Raw genomic sequence first — 16,215 nt, 5'->3', positions numbered from 1 at the left:
GAATAAACCGTTAATATACTGGTAGCCAGAGAGGCTCAGCCCCTCTATTGTCATAGCTCAATGTACCATTCTAGAGGTTTTAATAACATATATACTGATAATCTCCAATAATTTTTTTCCATTACAGATCAGGAGGTCAAAACAACTATTACAATTGAAGATGTTCCTCATGGACCTGTGGCTGAAAAGGGAGACGTCCTCAAAGACACCAAAATCACCATGGCTCACCCCACTGACCCCACCAGCAGCCTTGATGAGAATGTGGTCATCCCTTCTGACGGTAAGTTTCAGAACTATTATAAGAAATATATTTAAAGAGTAATAAAACTATTTTTTTAAATAATATAACAGTAAAGTCCAAGATAATAAATCTACTAATATATAGTCAGAGAGTCTGCACGTCTGTAGAAAACATACTTTGCAGAGCAGGCCAGTGAATACAAGGAGAGACTTGACAAACCTTGGTGCTGCCCCCAGCTGGCATTTCCCCATATCGTTGTAGTTGACTGACAGGTCTCTCCCATATCTTAATTAGGGTAGACCTGTCAATGAAGTGCAATGGCGCAAGGAGAAGCCGTCTGGGAGCAGCGTCTTACCAGTAAGGACTCTCACTTTAGTCCCCAGGTGGCTCTTCAAACTATGCTTTCGCTGAAACGCTGGAGCATTGCTCTGAAGATTGGGTCCCTCTTTTCTCAGTCTAATGTGCTATATAGAAGTTATAATAACTTGTAAATGTTAATCATTTTAATCATATAGAAGCTTGCATTTTATTAAATCTTAAATGTTAATCATTTTAATCATATAGAAGCTTGCATTTTATTAAATCTTTTTTCAATACTTTATGTTTCAGGAGAATTTGACATCTTCTGTACTTCTAGAGACATTATAATGCCGCATAAGGCCGGTATAGAGGAGATGAAAGAGTCCGAGATTAAGCCAGACTTAAATGATTACAAACAGACACCTCCATCTATTCTGAAAGGAAGTCAAATGAAAAATAAAAACAAAGGGAAAACAGTTTATTTTGAAGAATCGGATAATCGATATGTTTACTCATATGATTCCGAGTCCTCACAACCTGGATGTCAAATAAGATATTTCCGAAACTAACAAGGCTGGAAAAAAAGTGAGTGTTTTTCATATCTCAGCTCAAATATTAGCAGAAGATCATCTTTCATTTCTTTCAAAGGGACTTAGGGGCCCAATTTGTCAAATCTTTTACACCAGTATTCTGATGTAAAAAGCTTTGAACAGTCACAAAATTTTGCCGAATCTCCAGGCTGCAGTAAAATATTGTGACTTCTGGCATTCTCATGCCATTTTTGCCCAGTTCCGACAATGTGCCGGAGCTTGGGCAGGATGGGTGTCGTGGCAAATACTACTTGTCAAATTCATGCTAATCGGCGGTGTTTGTTAAGCCACGAAACACGCTCACCAGAAGTGCACACCAGTAGTCCGACACTCCTGAATCATGAATCGGTGTATACATCTTCAAGAATCAGGAGCGTCTGACTTCAGTGTGCCTCCTCATCAAGACAGGTGCAAAAAAGTTGTTTTAAGAGTATTGTTTGAAAAAAATGTGGAATAATTAATTATTGGTGGGTAACCCAATGACGCCAATATTTCATTCACTTCCTAAAATTCTCAAGTCTTTTTTCCACCTTCCATGTACTCCATTGTGGTGGGAATAGGTTCATTCATTAAAAGACTGGAGTCTTGGGTGAGGAAATATTACAGCCACTAATGCGAGATATTTCAGAGTGCAGTATAGATGTTCTGCAAAAATTGTCTGTTGCTAAATGGTTGATGTGCAATGTTACATCGCTGTATTCCAGCAGACCACAGGATTTAACTATTCCTGCCCTGTCTCATTATTTGGATGAATACAGTGAATATTGCAAAGAAATTAGTTTCTAATTTCTTAAGTTCATTATCTACTTCATCCTATTTTTTTCTCATCAATGGTGATTTTTTCTTACAAACTATTGGGTGGATATGCCATAAATGGATGAGATGGGAATTTAAAGCTAGGAATTAGTTTTGTATAAAAGTTTTTATTTTCTATAGAATAGCCCCGAGAACTGATCTATAGGATACAAACTGTCATTTATATCAAACTGGATTCTGCAATAGGCCCCAGGTTTTGTAATATTAACTAGATTCTGCTAAGGGGATGTTGTGTTAAAAATCAACATCCCCTTAGCAAGTTTAGTCATAATAATCCTTTATTGTTTCTGCAGAAAAATCGAGAAAGAATGCTCACTGAGTTCCAACAATGGATAAGGAATCCAGAAGGAGGCGACGACTTCATTACATGGTGGCTGCCATGTGAGGATCAAACAGCTTGTGTTTAAGCAAAAAGAAAGATTCCGGGCTCGGTCTCTGCTCTCACCCAAGAATATGACACTTACCGGACTTTCCGCAGTCAGACGTGTTCATGGATAAGTGACTTACCTGCTGCATGAAGAGACAGATTCCGGGCTCGGTCTCTGCTCTCACCCTTTAATATGACATTTGCCAGACTTTCAGCAGCCAAGTGTACTCATGACACAAGTGAGGTACCTGCTGTAAGAAGAGACAGATTCTGGGCTTGGACTCTGCTCTCACCAATCCACAGCCCAAGGGAAGGGCAGTCCTTTAACAATGGTTCCCTAGAGGTTTCCTCCATTGGGGGTTTTTTCTCTCCTGAGTGATAAAGGATGACTTTTCGTGAGTCCATCAACTCACAATGTGGCCAATCAACATCATCATCATCAAGGCCACATTTAAGACTATTGTCCTGACTTCTAATGGAAACTTCCACACTATCCAACTTGAATAAAGTTAGTAAAGAAGTCAACATATATCATGTGTATCTGAGTCTCCTTATGGAACTTTACAATACAGCAAAATATACATAGCACTGGACTACTTTGTATAGTCATTACCATCACACATGGTTGATTATCAACCCCCTTTCTTGCACACGTTAACTAGGGTACAAGTGGTGTTGTGCTTAAGAACAATATATCCCCTTTTCAACATGCAATCTACATGTATGTCACATGTCTAATGTGGTTCTATGGAAAGAGTTTAGGAGCATAGCCCAATTCATATTTAGTAGGTGCTAGCAGCTTTATACAGCTGGCATCTGCTTCTAACAACCTGACTTGAATTGCCTCTATTTAACCACTTAGATGCGGTGTCAAAGATCAGACCTTGAGAAGGTCACCCAGAACCACCCTCTGTGATCTTTGGTCGAACAGCTCTCTGTTACCCCCTATCCTCTGGGCAATTACACGATTGGCTGACGATTAATGGAGGAGGCCGCAGGCTGATTGCACTAATAGGCCAGTTATCCTGAAACTAACAGTGAGCGTATGGTATATACATCTCCAATGCCAATGTACAGAATATATGTATATACCTCTGTACCGTCACTGCTATCTCCACTATAACCCCAGTACTCAGTCCTTCAGGATTTTATGGAATTCTCAACTTATGTGATAACTACTCTCTGGATAATCAAAGAAGTTAGAGGTCCCCATCATATTTTTTATTGGGATTTTACCATTACCCAGAGACCAAGCATGACATTGCTGCTGTCAGCGATTTGCCCATTATTGATTTGTGGCCTATAAGCAGGGGTTACAGTTAGGAAAAAATATGCATCTTCTTCCCCTATTATCCCTGAATTTGAAAAGTTATGTCCCATCAGTATCGAATGGATTAAAACTTCCATATCCTACATTTTCTTTCGGAGACATCAACTCTATTGCAGGTGCAATATTTTCCTTACAGGGACATTGCCCCTAAAAGGACAATGTATTTCCTGGGGACAAAAGGATTCCTGCCTTAATTATCTGTCCAATCTATAACTCTTTGTCTATGCTCAATAGACATCCTCATTAGTACTGCCAGGGTCTTTTGTTCTAAAAGGAGCTTTTGCATGTTAATTACATAGTAACATAGTAACATAGTTTGTAAAGCCGAATAAAGACTTGCGTCCATCAAGTTCGACCTGTTAGTTCCGTAATTGCTAAAGTTGATCCAGAGGAGGGCAAAACCCCAGATGATTTAGCCAATCTTCACCTGAGGAAAAATTCCCTCCCGACTCTGAAACCAGCAGTCAGAATAAATCCCTGTATCAACATACTATTTTATTCTATTTTTAAGTATATGCTGAAATCTGCCTGGTATCTAGAAATGCATCCAGTCCCCGCTTGAACTGGTTTAGTGAATCCGACATTACCGTCTCCTCACTCAGTGAATTCCATATTCTCACTGCTCTTACCGTAAAGAACCCCCTCCTATGCTGGTGCTGAAACCTTTTCTCTTCTAGTCTTAGTGAATGCCCTCTTGTTACCGTAATATCCCTCCTTTTGAACAAATCCCTGGCAAGGTCTCTATACTGTCCCCTAACATATTTGTACACATTTATTATGTCCTCAACCTTCTCTTTTCCAGGCTGAATAGTTCTAGTTTTGCCAACCTCTCTGGGTATTGCAGTCCCTCCATTCCCTTTATTAATTTTGTTGCCCTTCTTTGTACCTTTTCAAGCTCATTTATATCCTTTCTATATATTGGGGCCCATAACTGAGCACAGTATTCCAAGTGTGGTCTGACCAGTGCTTTGTACAGTGGAAGAACAATGTTCTCATCCTTTGCAGCTATACCTGTTATGATCTGCTACAGGGACTAAGGAAAGACAGGAGAACTGTCCCTACAATAGAACTAAACTAGATCCCTACGATGTAACGGGGAACCTGATCCTGCGATCAGACCCGCTAAAGTCCTCGGCTAGTCTGTACGAAGACCTATAGATGTGAGGGAGGGATCCCTACAAGAACTAGGGACTGGGATAAGTTGGGCACCTCCTAGCAGAAATAGTAGCAGTCAAAGACAAACACACAACAAAAAGCATAGAGGTCAGAAGACCTAGCAAAACTAACAGAGAACGGCAACAGAGCACCAAGCTAGCTCAACAGTAGTAAATACAATGAAGTCCAGCAAGACCAGGAGGGCGGAGCCGGATTAAATAGGCAAAAATGGTCATGTGACCAGCAAACTAAAAAAAACCTAACAGTACCCCCTCTTCTAAGAGGATCCTCCGGATCCCCTAGGCCCAGGCTTACCAGGAAACCTCCTGTGAAACGCTCTGACAACTCTGGAAGCAGAAACATCATCCGCCCTCACCCATAAGTTATCCTCAGGTCCGAAACCCTTCCAAGCGACGAGATACTGCAAACTCCCTCTATACCGTCTAGAATTTAGGATGCGGGAAATTTCATATTCCCCGTCCTCCACCACCGGAGGAACAGTGGCAGAGGCGTCACCATCCGACACATCAGCTTTTTTCAACAGAGAAACATGAAACACCGGGTTAATCTTCCAGGACGTAGGAACCTCCAACCTAACAGCAGATTGGTTAACTATCTGAAGCACCTTAAAGGGCCCTACGAACTTGGGACCCAATTTTTTAGAAGGAATCAAACAAAACCTCTTGCCGTTTCCTATCAAAGTACCTCTTAGATTTTTTGTTAGCCTCCTGAAGATTACTACGCACATCCGTTCAAACTCTCTCCAAATCACCGGAAAAACTCTCCTCCTCAGGCACAGCCAAAACCAATTTGGAGAATGACCCAAAAGACGGATGTCTCCCAGAACAACAAAAAAAAGGCGAACACCCAGCAGAAGAGGATGTATGGTTGTTAAGAGCAAATTCAGCAAGTGGCAGAAACTCAGACCACCCCTCTTGATTGTCTGCCACAAAGCAACGCAAGAACTGCTCAACATCCTGGTTCTTCCTTTCTGTCTGGCCATTAGACTCAGGATGTTATCCAGATGAAAATGACAAATGAACTCCCAACCTGTCACAAAAGGCACGCCAAAAACGAGCCACGAACTGAGTTCTCCTATCAGAAACAATGTCAGTAGGAACACCATGTAGTCTGACAATTTCCTTGACAAAGTCCTTAGCGAGTGTCTTAGCGCAAGGCAGTTTGATGAAGGTAACCAAGTGACACATCTTGCTAAAACGGTCCACGACCACCCAAATGACCGTGAAACCTTCAGAGGGGGGAAGGTCAGTAATAAAGTCCATAGCCAGATGTGTCCAAGGTGCACTAGGAACCTCCAGAGGGCAAAGCAACCCCGCAGCAGGAGCATGCGAAGACTTGGATCTAGCACACACAGTACATTGGCGCACCCACTTAATGACTTCCTTCTGCCATCCAGGCCACCAAAAACTGCGACCCACAAGTCTCTTGGTCTCAGAAATTCCTGGATGACCTGCCAACCGAGACTCATGACACTCAACAAACAAATCTCTCCTAAAGGTCCTAGGCACAAACAACCTCCCATGGGGAGTGTTAGATGGGGCATTCTCCTGAGCTTTAAGAATCTCATCCTCCAAAACGGAATTCAAAGCAGCAATCACAACACCTTCTTGTAAAATGCTCTCCTCTTCCTCCACAACACCGACCATGGGAGAAAAGCTGCGAGACAAAGCATCCGCTTTAACATTCTCGGTACCCGGGATGTAAGTAACGGAAAAATTAAACCGCGAGAAAAAAAGTGCCCACCTAGCCTGACGGGCATTCAAGCGCTTGGCAGCATCAAGATAGATCAGATTTTTATGATCAGTGAAAACCTGAATGGGAAATTCAGCACCTTCCAAGAGGTGACGCCAGTGTTCAAATGCGAGTTTAATCGCCAGCAATTCCCGATTACCAATATCGTAATTAAGTTCAGTCTCAGAAATTTTTTTTGAAAAAAAGGCACAGGGATGTACTCCATCCTTGTTTTCCTGAGACAACACCGCACCGACCCCCACCGAAGAAGCATCAACCTCAACCAAAAACGGCTTAGTCACATCAGGCTGCATAAGGATGGGAGCAGAGGTGAACCTCTCCTTTAGAAACACAAAAGCTTCAATGGCCTCAGAAGTCCACTGAACCGCATTTGCACCTTTCCTGGTGAGATCGGTCAGTGGTTTGACAATAATAGAAATTTTTTTTATGAATTTTCTGTAATAATTGGCGAAACCCAAAAACCTCTGTATCGATTTCAAACCAATAGGCCTAGGCCATTCCTGCACAGCTTGAACTTTAACCGGGTCCATCTCAAAACCTTCACTGGAGATAATGTAGCCCAAAAAACTAATTCTCTGTACAGCGAACTCACATTTCTCCAGCTTAGCAAAAAGCGAATTGTCCATTAATAACTGTAATACCTCACGTACGCTCCGCCAATGAGACTCCAGATCAGGCGAATAAATCAGAATGTCATCCAAATACACAACCACATTTTTGCCGATTAAAGGTCTAAGGATGTCATTAATAAGATTCTGAAAAAATGCTGGAGCATTGGTAAGACCAAAAGGCATAACCAGATTCTCAAAATGACCCACAGGAGTGTTAAAAGCAGTCTTCCATTCATCACCCTCCTTCATGCGCAACAAATTGTATGCCCCCCGGAGATCAATTTTAGAGAACCACTTGGCCCTCACTAACTGGTTAAATAAATCAGGAATCAATGGCAGTGGGTAAGGATTGCGTACAGTAATTTTATTAATCTCACGAAAGTCCAGACAAGGACGTAAACCGCCATCTTTTTTTTTTTACAAAAAAAAATCCAACAGCCACAGGAGACTTGGAAGGCCTAATGTGACCGGCGGCCAAGCTTGTCTGTATGTATTCCTCCAAAGCCTTTCTCTCAGGAATAGTAAGATTAAATAAACGATTTTTAGGAAGAGTCGCTCCAGGGACAAATTCAATGGTACAATCATAGTCTCTATGGGGAGGCAAAATTTGTGACTCCTCCTCAGAAAAAACTCTCCAAAAATCCTGAATAGGTACAGGCAATTCCCCTTTATCCACAGCAGCAATACGTCCGTTACAACACTTGTCATAACACTTAGGGCTCCAGGACTTAATTTCATTGGTAGACCAATCCAGTACAGGATTGTGCAATTTTAACCAGGGTAACCCCAATATTACTGGAGAAGGCAAATTATCCAATACCACCAAATCCAAATTTTCTTGGTGAATACCATTAATAGTGAGGGGAAATTCACAGACCTTATGAGTAACACTCTTCAAGGGAGAGCCATCAACAGAAACCACAGCAATAGGGGATGACAAAGTTTTAGGTTCTAATCTAAGTTTTTCCAAGAATCCCCCATCAATCACATTCAGAGTAGAACCACAATCCACAAATATCCGAAATTCAATTAATTCATCCTGAGCAGCAGTAGTGGCAGATAGGAATACTCCCTTAGAATTTAAACAGGCAATACGGGCATAACTGACCATTTTTTTTTCTTTCTTCATAAGAAGCACACAGTTCTTAATAAAATGACCAGAATTTCCGCAATAGAAGCACAAGCCTTCAGAAAGCCTGCGGTCTTTTTCCTGAGAGCGGGGTGTCATCGCCCCAATCTCCATCGGCTCTCCATGGTCAGTAGAGATGAGCGTTGTTCGACTCGAACTGTGGGAGTAAAGACTAATTGTAATTGCAGTCCTTTTCAGGACTAGGTTACATCAGTTCCTATCAGTTTTTGCCAGGCAGGTCTGTGCCAGTGCTGTGCAAGTTTTTTTCACAGCATTTGGCTGAATCTAGCAAAGCTAATCCTTTTTTGGCCTATTGCAGAGTGTGTTAGTCAGTGGAGTAGCCTATCTGTGTTGCAAGATATACCACCTGTGCATAGAATACCAATTTTTTTACTGCACCTAGTGAAGTAAAATCTTTTGGGCATAGCATCATTCTATTAGTCCATCTATACTGACCTCCATCAGGTTGCAAATTGAATATAATTTTTTTCTGCATCTAGCTCTGAAAAAATATTTGGGCTTCTAGCAGTGTGTGGGACTTGTTCTATTAGTCCATCTATACTGACCTCCATCAGGTTGCAAACTGAATATAATTTTTTTCTGCATCTAGCTCTGAAAAAATATTTGGCCTTCTAGCAGTGTGTGGGACTTGTTCTATTGGTCCATCTATACTGACTAGAGATGAGCGTTGTTCTACTCGAACTGTTCGCCAATCTCAAATTCGAGCTGTTTTGGGCGGTGTTCGAGCCGTTCGGCGAACACGAACAATTTGAGAAAAATTCGGCTGTTCGAGGTTATGTTCGATAACTGTTCGTGCACCAAAATCATAACTGGATTTTTTCTCAGTAATGATGAAAATTAATGTTAATACGCAGTTTGAGTGTACAGCGGGGTGGGGGGAGGGGCAGGGGATGGATCTCTGCAGGAACAATGAAGATCTCCATTTTTTTTTCTCTTTCCCGCATTTACAGTGGGGAGGTGCAATCTGTCAGCCTATCAGCAGCGCACACACGGAGCGAAGTGCTTTTTTTCACACAAGCAAGGGCATGTGTCATTGGCAGTGTATGTCACATGTCCTTGCCCTATAAGACCAAGCCATTTTCCCCGTCGCCACCATTTTCTCACTGCTGCAGCTGCGTGTTAGACGGCACCGCTGTTGCTGTGTGCGCTATACCTTGTTAATTTCAAGCCAATTTTCGCACAAATATACAGATAGCTTGGGAGTAGGGAATAGTTGTGATTGCAGTCCTTTTAAGGACTAGGTTACAGCATTTCCTACGACTTTTATCAAGCAGGTCTGTGCTCTTAAATAGATAGGTTGTGGGAGTAAAGACTAATTGTAATTGGAGTCCTTTTCAGGACTAGGTTACATCAGTTCCTATCAGTTTTTGCCAGGCAGGTCTGTGCCAGTGCTGTGCAAGTTTTTTTCACAGCATTTGGCTGAATCTAGCAAAGCTAATCCTTTTTGGCCTATTGCAGAGTGTGTTAGTCAGTGGAGTAGCCTATCTGTGTTGCAAGATATACCACCTGTGTATAGAATACCAATTTTTTTACTGCACCTAGTGAAGTAAAATCTTTTGGGCATAGCATCATTCTATTAGTCCATCTATACTGACCTCCATCAGGTTGCAAACTGAATCTAATTTTTTTCTGCATCTAGCTCTGAAAAAATATTGGGCTTCTAGCTGTGTGTGGGTCTTGTTCTATTAATCCATCTATACTGACCTCCATCAGGTTGCAAACTGAATATATTTTTTTCTGCATCTACCTCTGAAAAAATATTGGTCTTCTAGCTGTGTGTGGGACTTGTTGTATTAGTCCATCTATACTGACCTCCATCAGGTTGCAAACTGAATATATTTTTTTCTGCATCTACCTCTGAAAAAATATTGGGCTTCTAGCTGTGTGTGGGTCTTGTTCTATTAATCCATCTATACTGACCTCCATCAGGTTGCAAACTGAATATAATTTTTTTCTGCATCTAGCTCTGAAAAAATATTGGGCTTCTAGCTGTGTGTGGGTCTTGTTCTATTAATCCATCTATACTGACCTCCATCAGGTTGCAAACTGAATCTAATTTTTTTCTGCATCTAGCACTGAAAAAATATTGGGCTTCTAGCTGTGTGTGGGTCTTGTTCTATTAATCCATCTATACTGACCTCCATCAGGTTGCAAACTGAATATAATTTTTTTCTGCATCTAGCTCTGAAAAAATATTTGGCCTTCTAGCATTGTGTGGGACTTGTTCTATTAGTCCACCTATACTGACCTCCATCAGGTTGCAAACTGAATATATTTTTTTCTGCATCTACCTCTGAAAAAATATTGGGCTTCTAGCTGTGTGTGGGACTTGTTGTATTAGTCCATCTATACTGACATCCATCAGGTTGCAAACTGAATATATTTTTTTCTGCATCTACCTCTGAAAAAATATTGGGCTTCTAGCTGTGTGTGGGTCTTGTTCTATTAATCCATCTATACTGACCTGCATCAGGTTGCAAACTGAATATAATTTTTTTCTGCATCTAGCTCTGAAAAAATATTTGGCCTTCTAGCAGTGTGTGGGACTTGTTCTATTAGTCCACCTATACTGACCTCCATCAGGTTGCAAACTGAATATATTTTTTTCTGCATCTACCTCTGAAAAAATATTGGGCTTCTAGCTGTGTGTGGGACTTGTTGTATTAGTCCATCTATACTGACCTCCATCAGGTTGCAAACTGAATATATTTTTTTCTGCATCTACCTCTGAAAAAATATTGGGCTTCTAGCTGTGTGTGGGTCTTGTTCTATTAATCCATCTATACTGACCTCCATCAGGTTGCAAACTGAATATAATTTTTTTCTGCATCTAGCTCTGAAAAAATATTTGGCCTTCTAGCAGTGTGTGGGACTTGTTCTATTAGTCCACCTATACTGACCTCCATCAGGTTGCAAACTGAATATATTTTTTTCTGCATCTACCTCTGAAAAAATATTGGGCTTCTAGCTGTGTGTGGGACTTGTTGTATTAGTCCATCTATACTGACCTCCATCAGGTTGCAAATTGAATATAATTTTTTTCTGCATCTAACCCAGCCAATAGTTTTGGCCTAATACCACAGTTTGGCCACTCAGCTCTGCTCGGTTACCATCCATTGTTTTTTTGTGCAAACAACTCCAGAGTTGTGAATTAGTTAACCACCAAAATGAATGGAAAAAGGCCTGCTGCTGGTGGAAAGGGGAATAGGCGTGTTGGGAAGGGGAAAAAAGGTTGTGTCCGTGGGGTAGGTGTTAAAGCAACAGTAACATCTGCAGAAGAAAGACCATCTTCCAGCCAAACTAAAATGTCTACTTCTTTTAGCGGACAATGTGATAAGATCCCTTTCTTACGGCCACGCCAATCGCTACAAATTCCAGATGAGGCACAAAAACAGCAGGTGCTTCAACGGATATCAAATGCTCCTTTAAGTGGGTTCTCCTCCACATCAACTTCAACATCACAAATACTCCAGTCCTCAAAGGTGTCACCCAAATCGCACTTGCTTCCTCACAGCTCCCAAATCTCCAGCTGCCCGTCTGAGTATGAGGTAGAACAGATGGTTGAGTCTGCAGAGCTGTTTACTCATACTATAGCCTGGGAATCAGAGGTCGACTCCAGCGCTTCTGTGAATCCAGACGAGGAAATGATCTGCACTGATGCCCAGAATCTTTATGAGTCGGATCCAGGACCAGACGCAGAAGGTTCTGACCATAATGTAGACCCTCATTGCCAAACTGTAACTCCTGTTGGTGGAGACAATGAGGAAGACGATGATAAGACTCAAATACCTGATTGGAGCGACAACTTTAGTTTTTTGTCAGGGCAGGAACAGGTTGGCTCTGAGGACGACGGGTGTGATAACACACAGGGTGATGATGATGAGGTTGGAGATCCCACTTACTGTCAACCCACAGTCAGCCAAGAGATGAGGTCAGCAGAGGAGGTGGAGGAAGATGCTAGTGACGACGAGGTCAGGTTGCGCCTTCCTGGACAGAGACGTAGTACTGGAAGCACGTCAACAACTGCATCCTCAAACACAACTCTGCCTCTCACCACAAGTCGTGGTGGCTCTTCAGGTCGCATGGGTGCTAAGCCTTGCATAGTCTGGGCATTTTTTCAGATCGATAAAGATGACCCAACTCGTGTTATCTGTAACATTTGTCAGCAAAAGCTAAGTAGAGGCCAAAAAATACATAGTTTGAGTACTTCATGCATGAACCGGCACATGGACATGAAGCATAAGTTGCAGTGGGAAGCTCAGTGTGCTACAATGCGGCCTAGCCGGCCGGGCCAACCACCGTCTGCCATATCTTGTGCATCCGCGGCCTCTTCATCCTCTGTGACTGGGGGGACAGCAGTCACACCTGTTTTGGGGCGCAGACCTGCCACCTCTTTATCCGCAACAGCCAGCGTGATTGGCAGGTCATCATTTTCTTTGGAGGTGGGAACACCAGCTGGTGTTGAGCGCTGTCCGACATCGATAGCACCACCTTTGGATCAAGGCAACCTAACATGTCCGCCTGCATCTTCCTCACAGACCGGCAGTTTGCCGGGGACACCCTTATCAACCCCGTCTAAGCACAATAGCCAGCCCTCGGTCCCTCAGATGTGGACAAGTAAAAGACCATTTCCTCCTAGCCATGAGAAAGCTAAGAGGTTGAATTTCACCATCTGCAAGCTCTTGGCTACAGAAATGCTGCCTTTCCGCCTGGTGGACACAGAGGATTTTCGAGACCTTATGTCCGTCGCAGTGCCCCAGTACCAGATGCCCAGTCGGCACTACTTCTCAAAGAAAGGTGTGCCTGCGCTCCACCAGCATGTCGCACACAACATCACCGCTTCTTTGAGAAACTCTGTGTGTGACAGGGTGCATTTCACCACAGACACTTGGACGAGTAGGCATGGACAGGGGCGTTACATGTCGCTGACTGGGCACTGGGTAACTATGGTGACAGCAGGACAAGGGGCTGCTGTCCAAGTCTTGCCGTCCCCACGAGTTGTGCGTCAATCCTCTTTATGTCAAAGTTCCTCCACTGCTTCTGCCTCCTCAACCTCCTCTCGTTCTTCCACCTGCACCCAAAGCCTGTCTGGTCATGCCACAAGCTTTCTAACTGCGCAGAAGGGATTCTGCACACCTCCTTACTATGCTGGCAGTAGGGCTCAACGTCATCAGGCGGTTTTTACATTGAAATGTCTGGGAAATGTGAGTCACACAGCTGAGGAGTTGTGGTCAGCTCTGGAGAACCAATTTCATGAATGGTTGTCTCCACTGGACCTGAAACCAGGGAAGGCCGTGTGCGACAATGCTGCAAACCTGGGTGCGGCCCTTCGCCGGGGCAATGTCACACACGTGCCTTGTATGGCTCACGTGTTGAACCTGGTTGTCCAGCAATTTTTAGCCCACTATCCCAGACTAGATGTCCTTCTGCAGAGGGCACGGTCGCTGTGTGCTCACTTCCGCCGTTCGCATCCCGCAGCTCAGCGACTTAGATCTCTACAGAAGTCGTTGGGCCTGCCACTTCACCGGCTAAAATGCGATGTGCCTACCCGGTGGAATTCAACTCTGCACATGTTGCAGCGACTGTGGCAGCACCGACAAGCCCTGGTGCAATACGTTCTGACGTATAGCCTGGGCCAACGAGATTCAGAGGTGGGGCAAATCACGCTGGAGGAGTGGTCTCAGATCAGGGACCTATGCACCCTTCTGCACAGTTTTGAAATGGCGACAAAGATGTTTAGTGCTGACGATGCCATTATCAGCATGACTATTCCGGTGATTTACATGCTGGAGCACATGTTAAACAGAATTCGGAGTCAGGTGGTGGCACAAGAGGAGGTGGAGGAAGTAGAGGAGGAGGAGTTGTATGCGGAAGGGCTAACATCTCCAAGGTCCAGACGGTCGGCAGCACCAAGGCGGCAGGCATGTGAGGGTGGGGGAGATGGTTTTACCAGGGCGCATGGTAGCAGCCAAACTAGTGAGGAAGGTGCAGGACCCCAGGAAGAAGTGGAGGACGAACTGATGGAAGACTCATCAGATGAGGGAGACCTTGATCACATTTCTGTTGTGCGAGGTTGGGGGGAGAGGACAGAGGAAGGAAGCATGATTGTTACCTCGCCACCAACACAACAGGGACTTGGTGCTCCTGGATGCGCAACACACATGAGTGCCTTCTTGCTGCACTACCTGCAACATGACCCTCGAATTGTGAGAATTAGAAATAATCCTGACTACTGGGTTGCCACACTGTTAGATCCCCGGTACAAAAGTAAATTTGCAGAAATTATTCCTGCCATAGAAAGGGATGCACGCATGCAGGAGTATCAGCAGAGACTGTTGCAGAATCTTACATGTGCTTTTCCACAAAATACCAGTGGTGCACGTAGTGAATCTCACAGTTCCAACTTGCCAACCGTGGGACCGTCAAGTGTTCAGCACTCAAACCGTAACAGAACCACAGTATCTGCTGGTAACATCAATTTTGCGGAATCATTTCACCACTTTTTTAGCCCATCCTTTGCAAGGCCACAGGAGACAAGAAGTCTGACACATAGTCAACGCCTAGAGACGATGGTACAGGAGTATCTCCAAGTAAACATTGAAGCCACGACTGTGTCACTGGACCCTTGCTCTTTTTGGGCTTCCAATCTGGATAAATGGCCGGAGCTAGCCACTTACGCCTCGGAGATCTTGTCATGCCCCGCAGCCAGCGTTCTGTCTGAACGTGTGTTCAGCGCTGCTGGTGGTGTGCTGACAGATAAGCGCACGCGGCTCTCCACTGATAATGTAGACAGATTCACGTTCATAAAGATGAACAAGTCATGGATCCGAAACGACTTTTCTACCCCTGTGTCATCCTGGGGAGAGTAAAAGCTTGATGATTGGTTAAAATCACCCTACCAACCGTTTTAAGCTTTCAAATTACTAATCATGTTTATCTGTATCTTGACTGGAAAATAATTTGGGCTTTGTAGCAGTGTGCAGCACTGATCCTATTAGGCCATCTATACTAAAGCTTCACCAGATTTAAAATTTAAAATAATTTTTAGCTGCATGTAGCCCGGAAAATAATTTTGGGGCTCCGAGATGCGCAAGACACATAAGTGCCTTCTTGCTGCACTACCTGCAGCATGACCCTCATATTGTCAGAATTCGAAGTAATCATGACTACTGGGTTGCCACACTCTTAGATCCACCAAACTTTTCGATCAACCTTTTCATTTTAATAAAGACCAAAAAAATGGTCATTTTTGAAATTATAAGCATTAGCAGGTTGTTAGAAACTGAAATCAAACAGTTTTCAACTCAAAACTTTATTCTAGGTGATGTTACATTTTCACATAGGACCCCTTGTTCGAAAGGAGCTTCTGAACTCTCTCGTCCATTGAATTTGTCAGGTTTTGGATGGTTTCTGCTTCAATTGTTTTGCATGAGGACAGAATACCCTCCCAGAGCTGTTGCTTAGATGTGAACTGCCTCCCGCCATCATAGACACTCCTTTTAATGATGCTCCAAAGGTTCTGAATGGGGTAGAGGTCAGGGGAGCATGGGGGTCACACCATAAGTTTGTCCCCTTTTATGCCCATATCAGCCAGAGATGCAGATGTTTTATGTGCAGCATGAGATGGTGCATTATCATGCAGAAAAATGATCTTGCTGTGAAATACACGGTTCTTCTTCTTGAACCATGGCAGGAAGTGCTGTTTGAGAAAATCCACATACATTATGGAGTTCATCTTTAGCGCCTTCAGGGATCCTAAAGGGGCCGACAATCTCTCTCCCCATGATTCCAGCCCAAAACATTACTCCACCTTCTCCTTGTTGGCGCTGTAGCCGTGTTTGCGTGGGGTGTCCATCAACCAGCCATCCTCCACTCCATCCAT

This window comes from Phyllobates terribilis, unplaced genomic scaffold, assembly GCF_046119375.1.
Source record: "Phyllobates terribilis strain yellow unplaced genomic scaffold, ASM4611937v1 Scaffold_2__4_contigs__length_985480577, whole genome shotgun sequence".
In the NCBI taxonomy this organism is placed as follows: Eukaryota; Metazoa; Chordata; class Amphibia; order Anura; family Dendrobatidae; genus Phyllobates; species Phyllobates terribilis.
The sequence above is the reverse complement of the archived record's forward strand: the minus strand, read 5'-3'. Positions refer to the sequence as shown.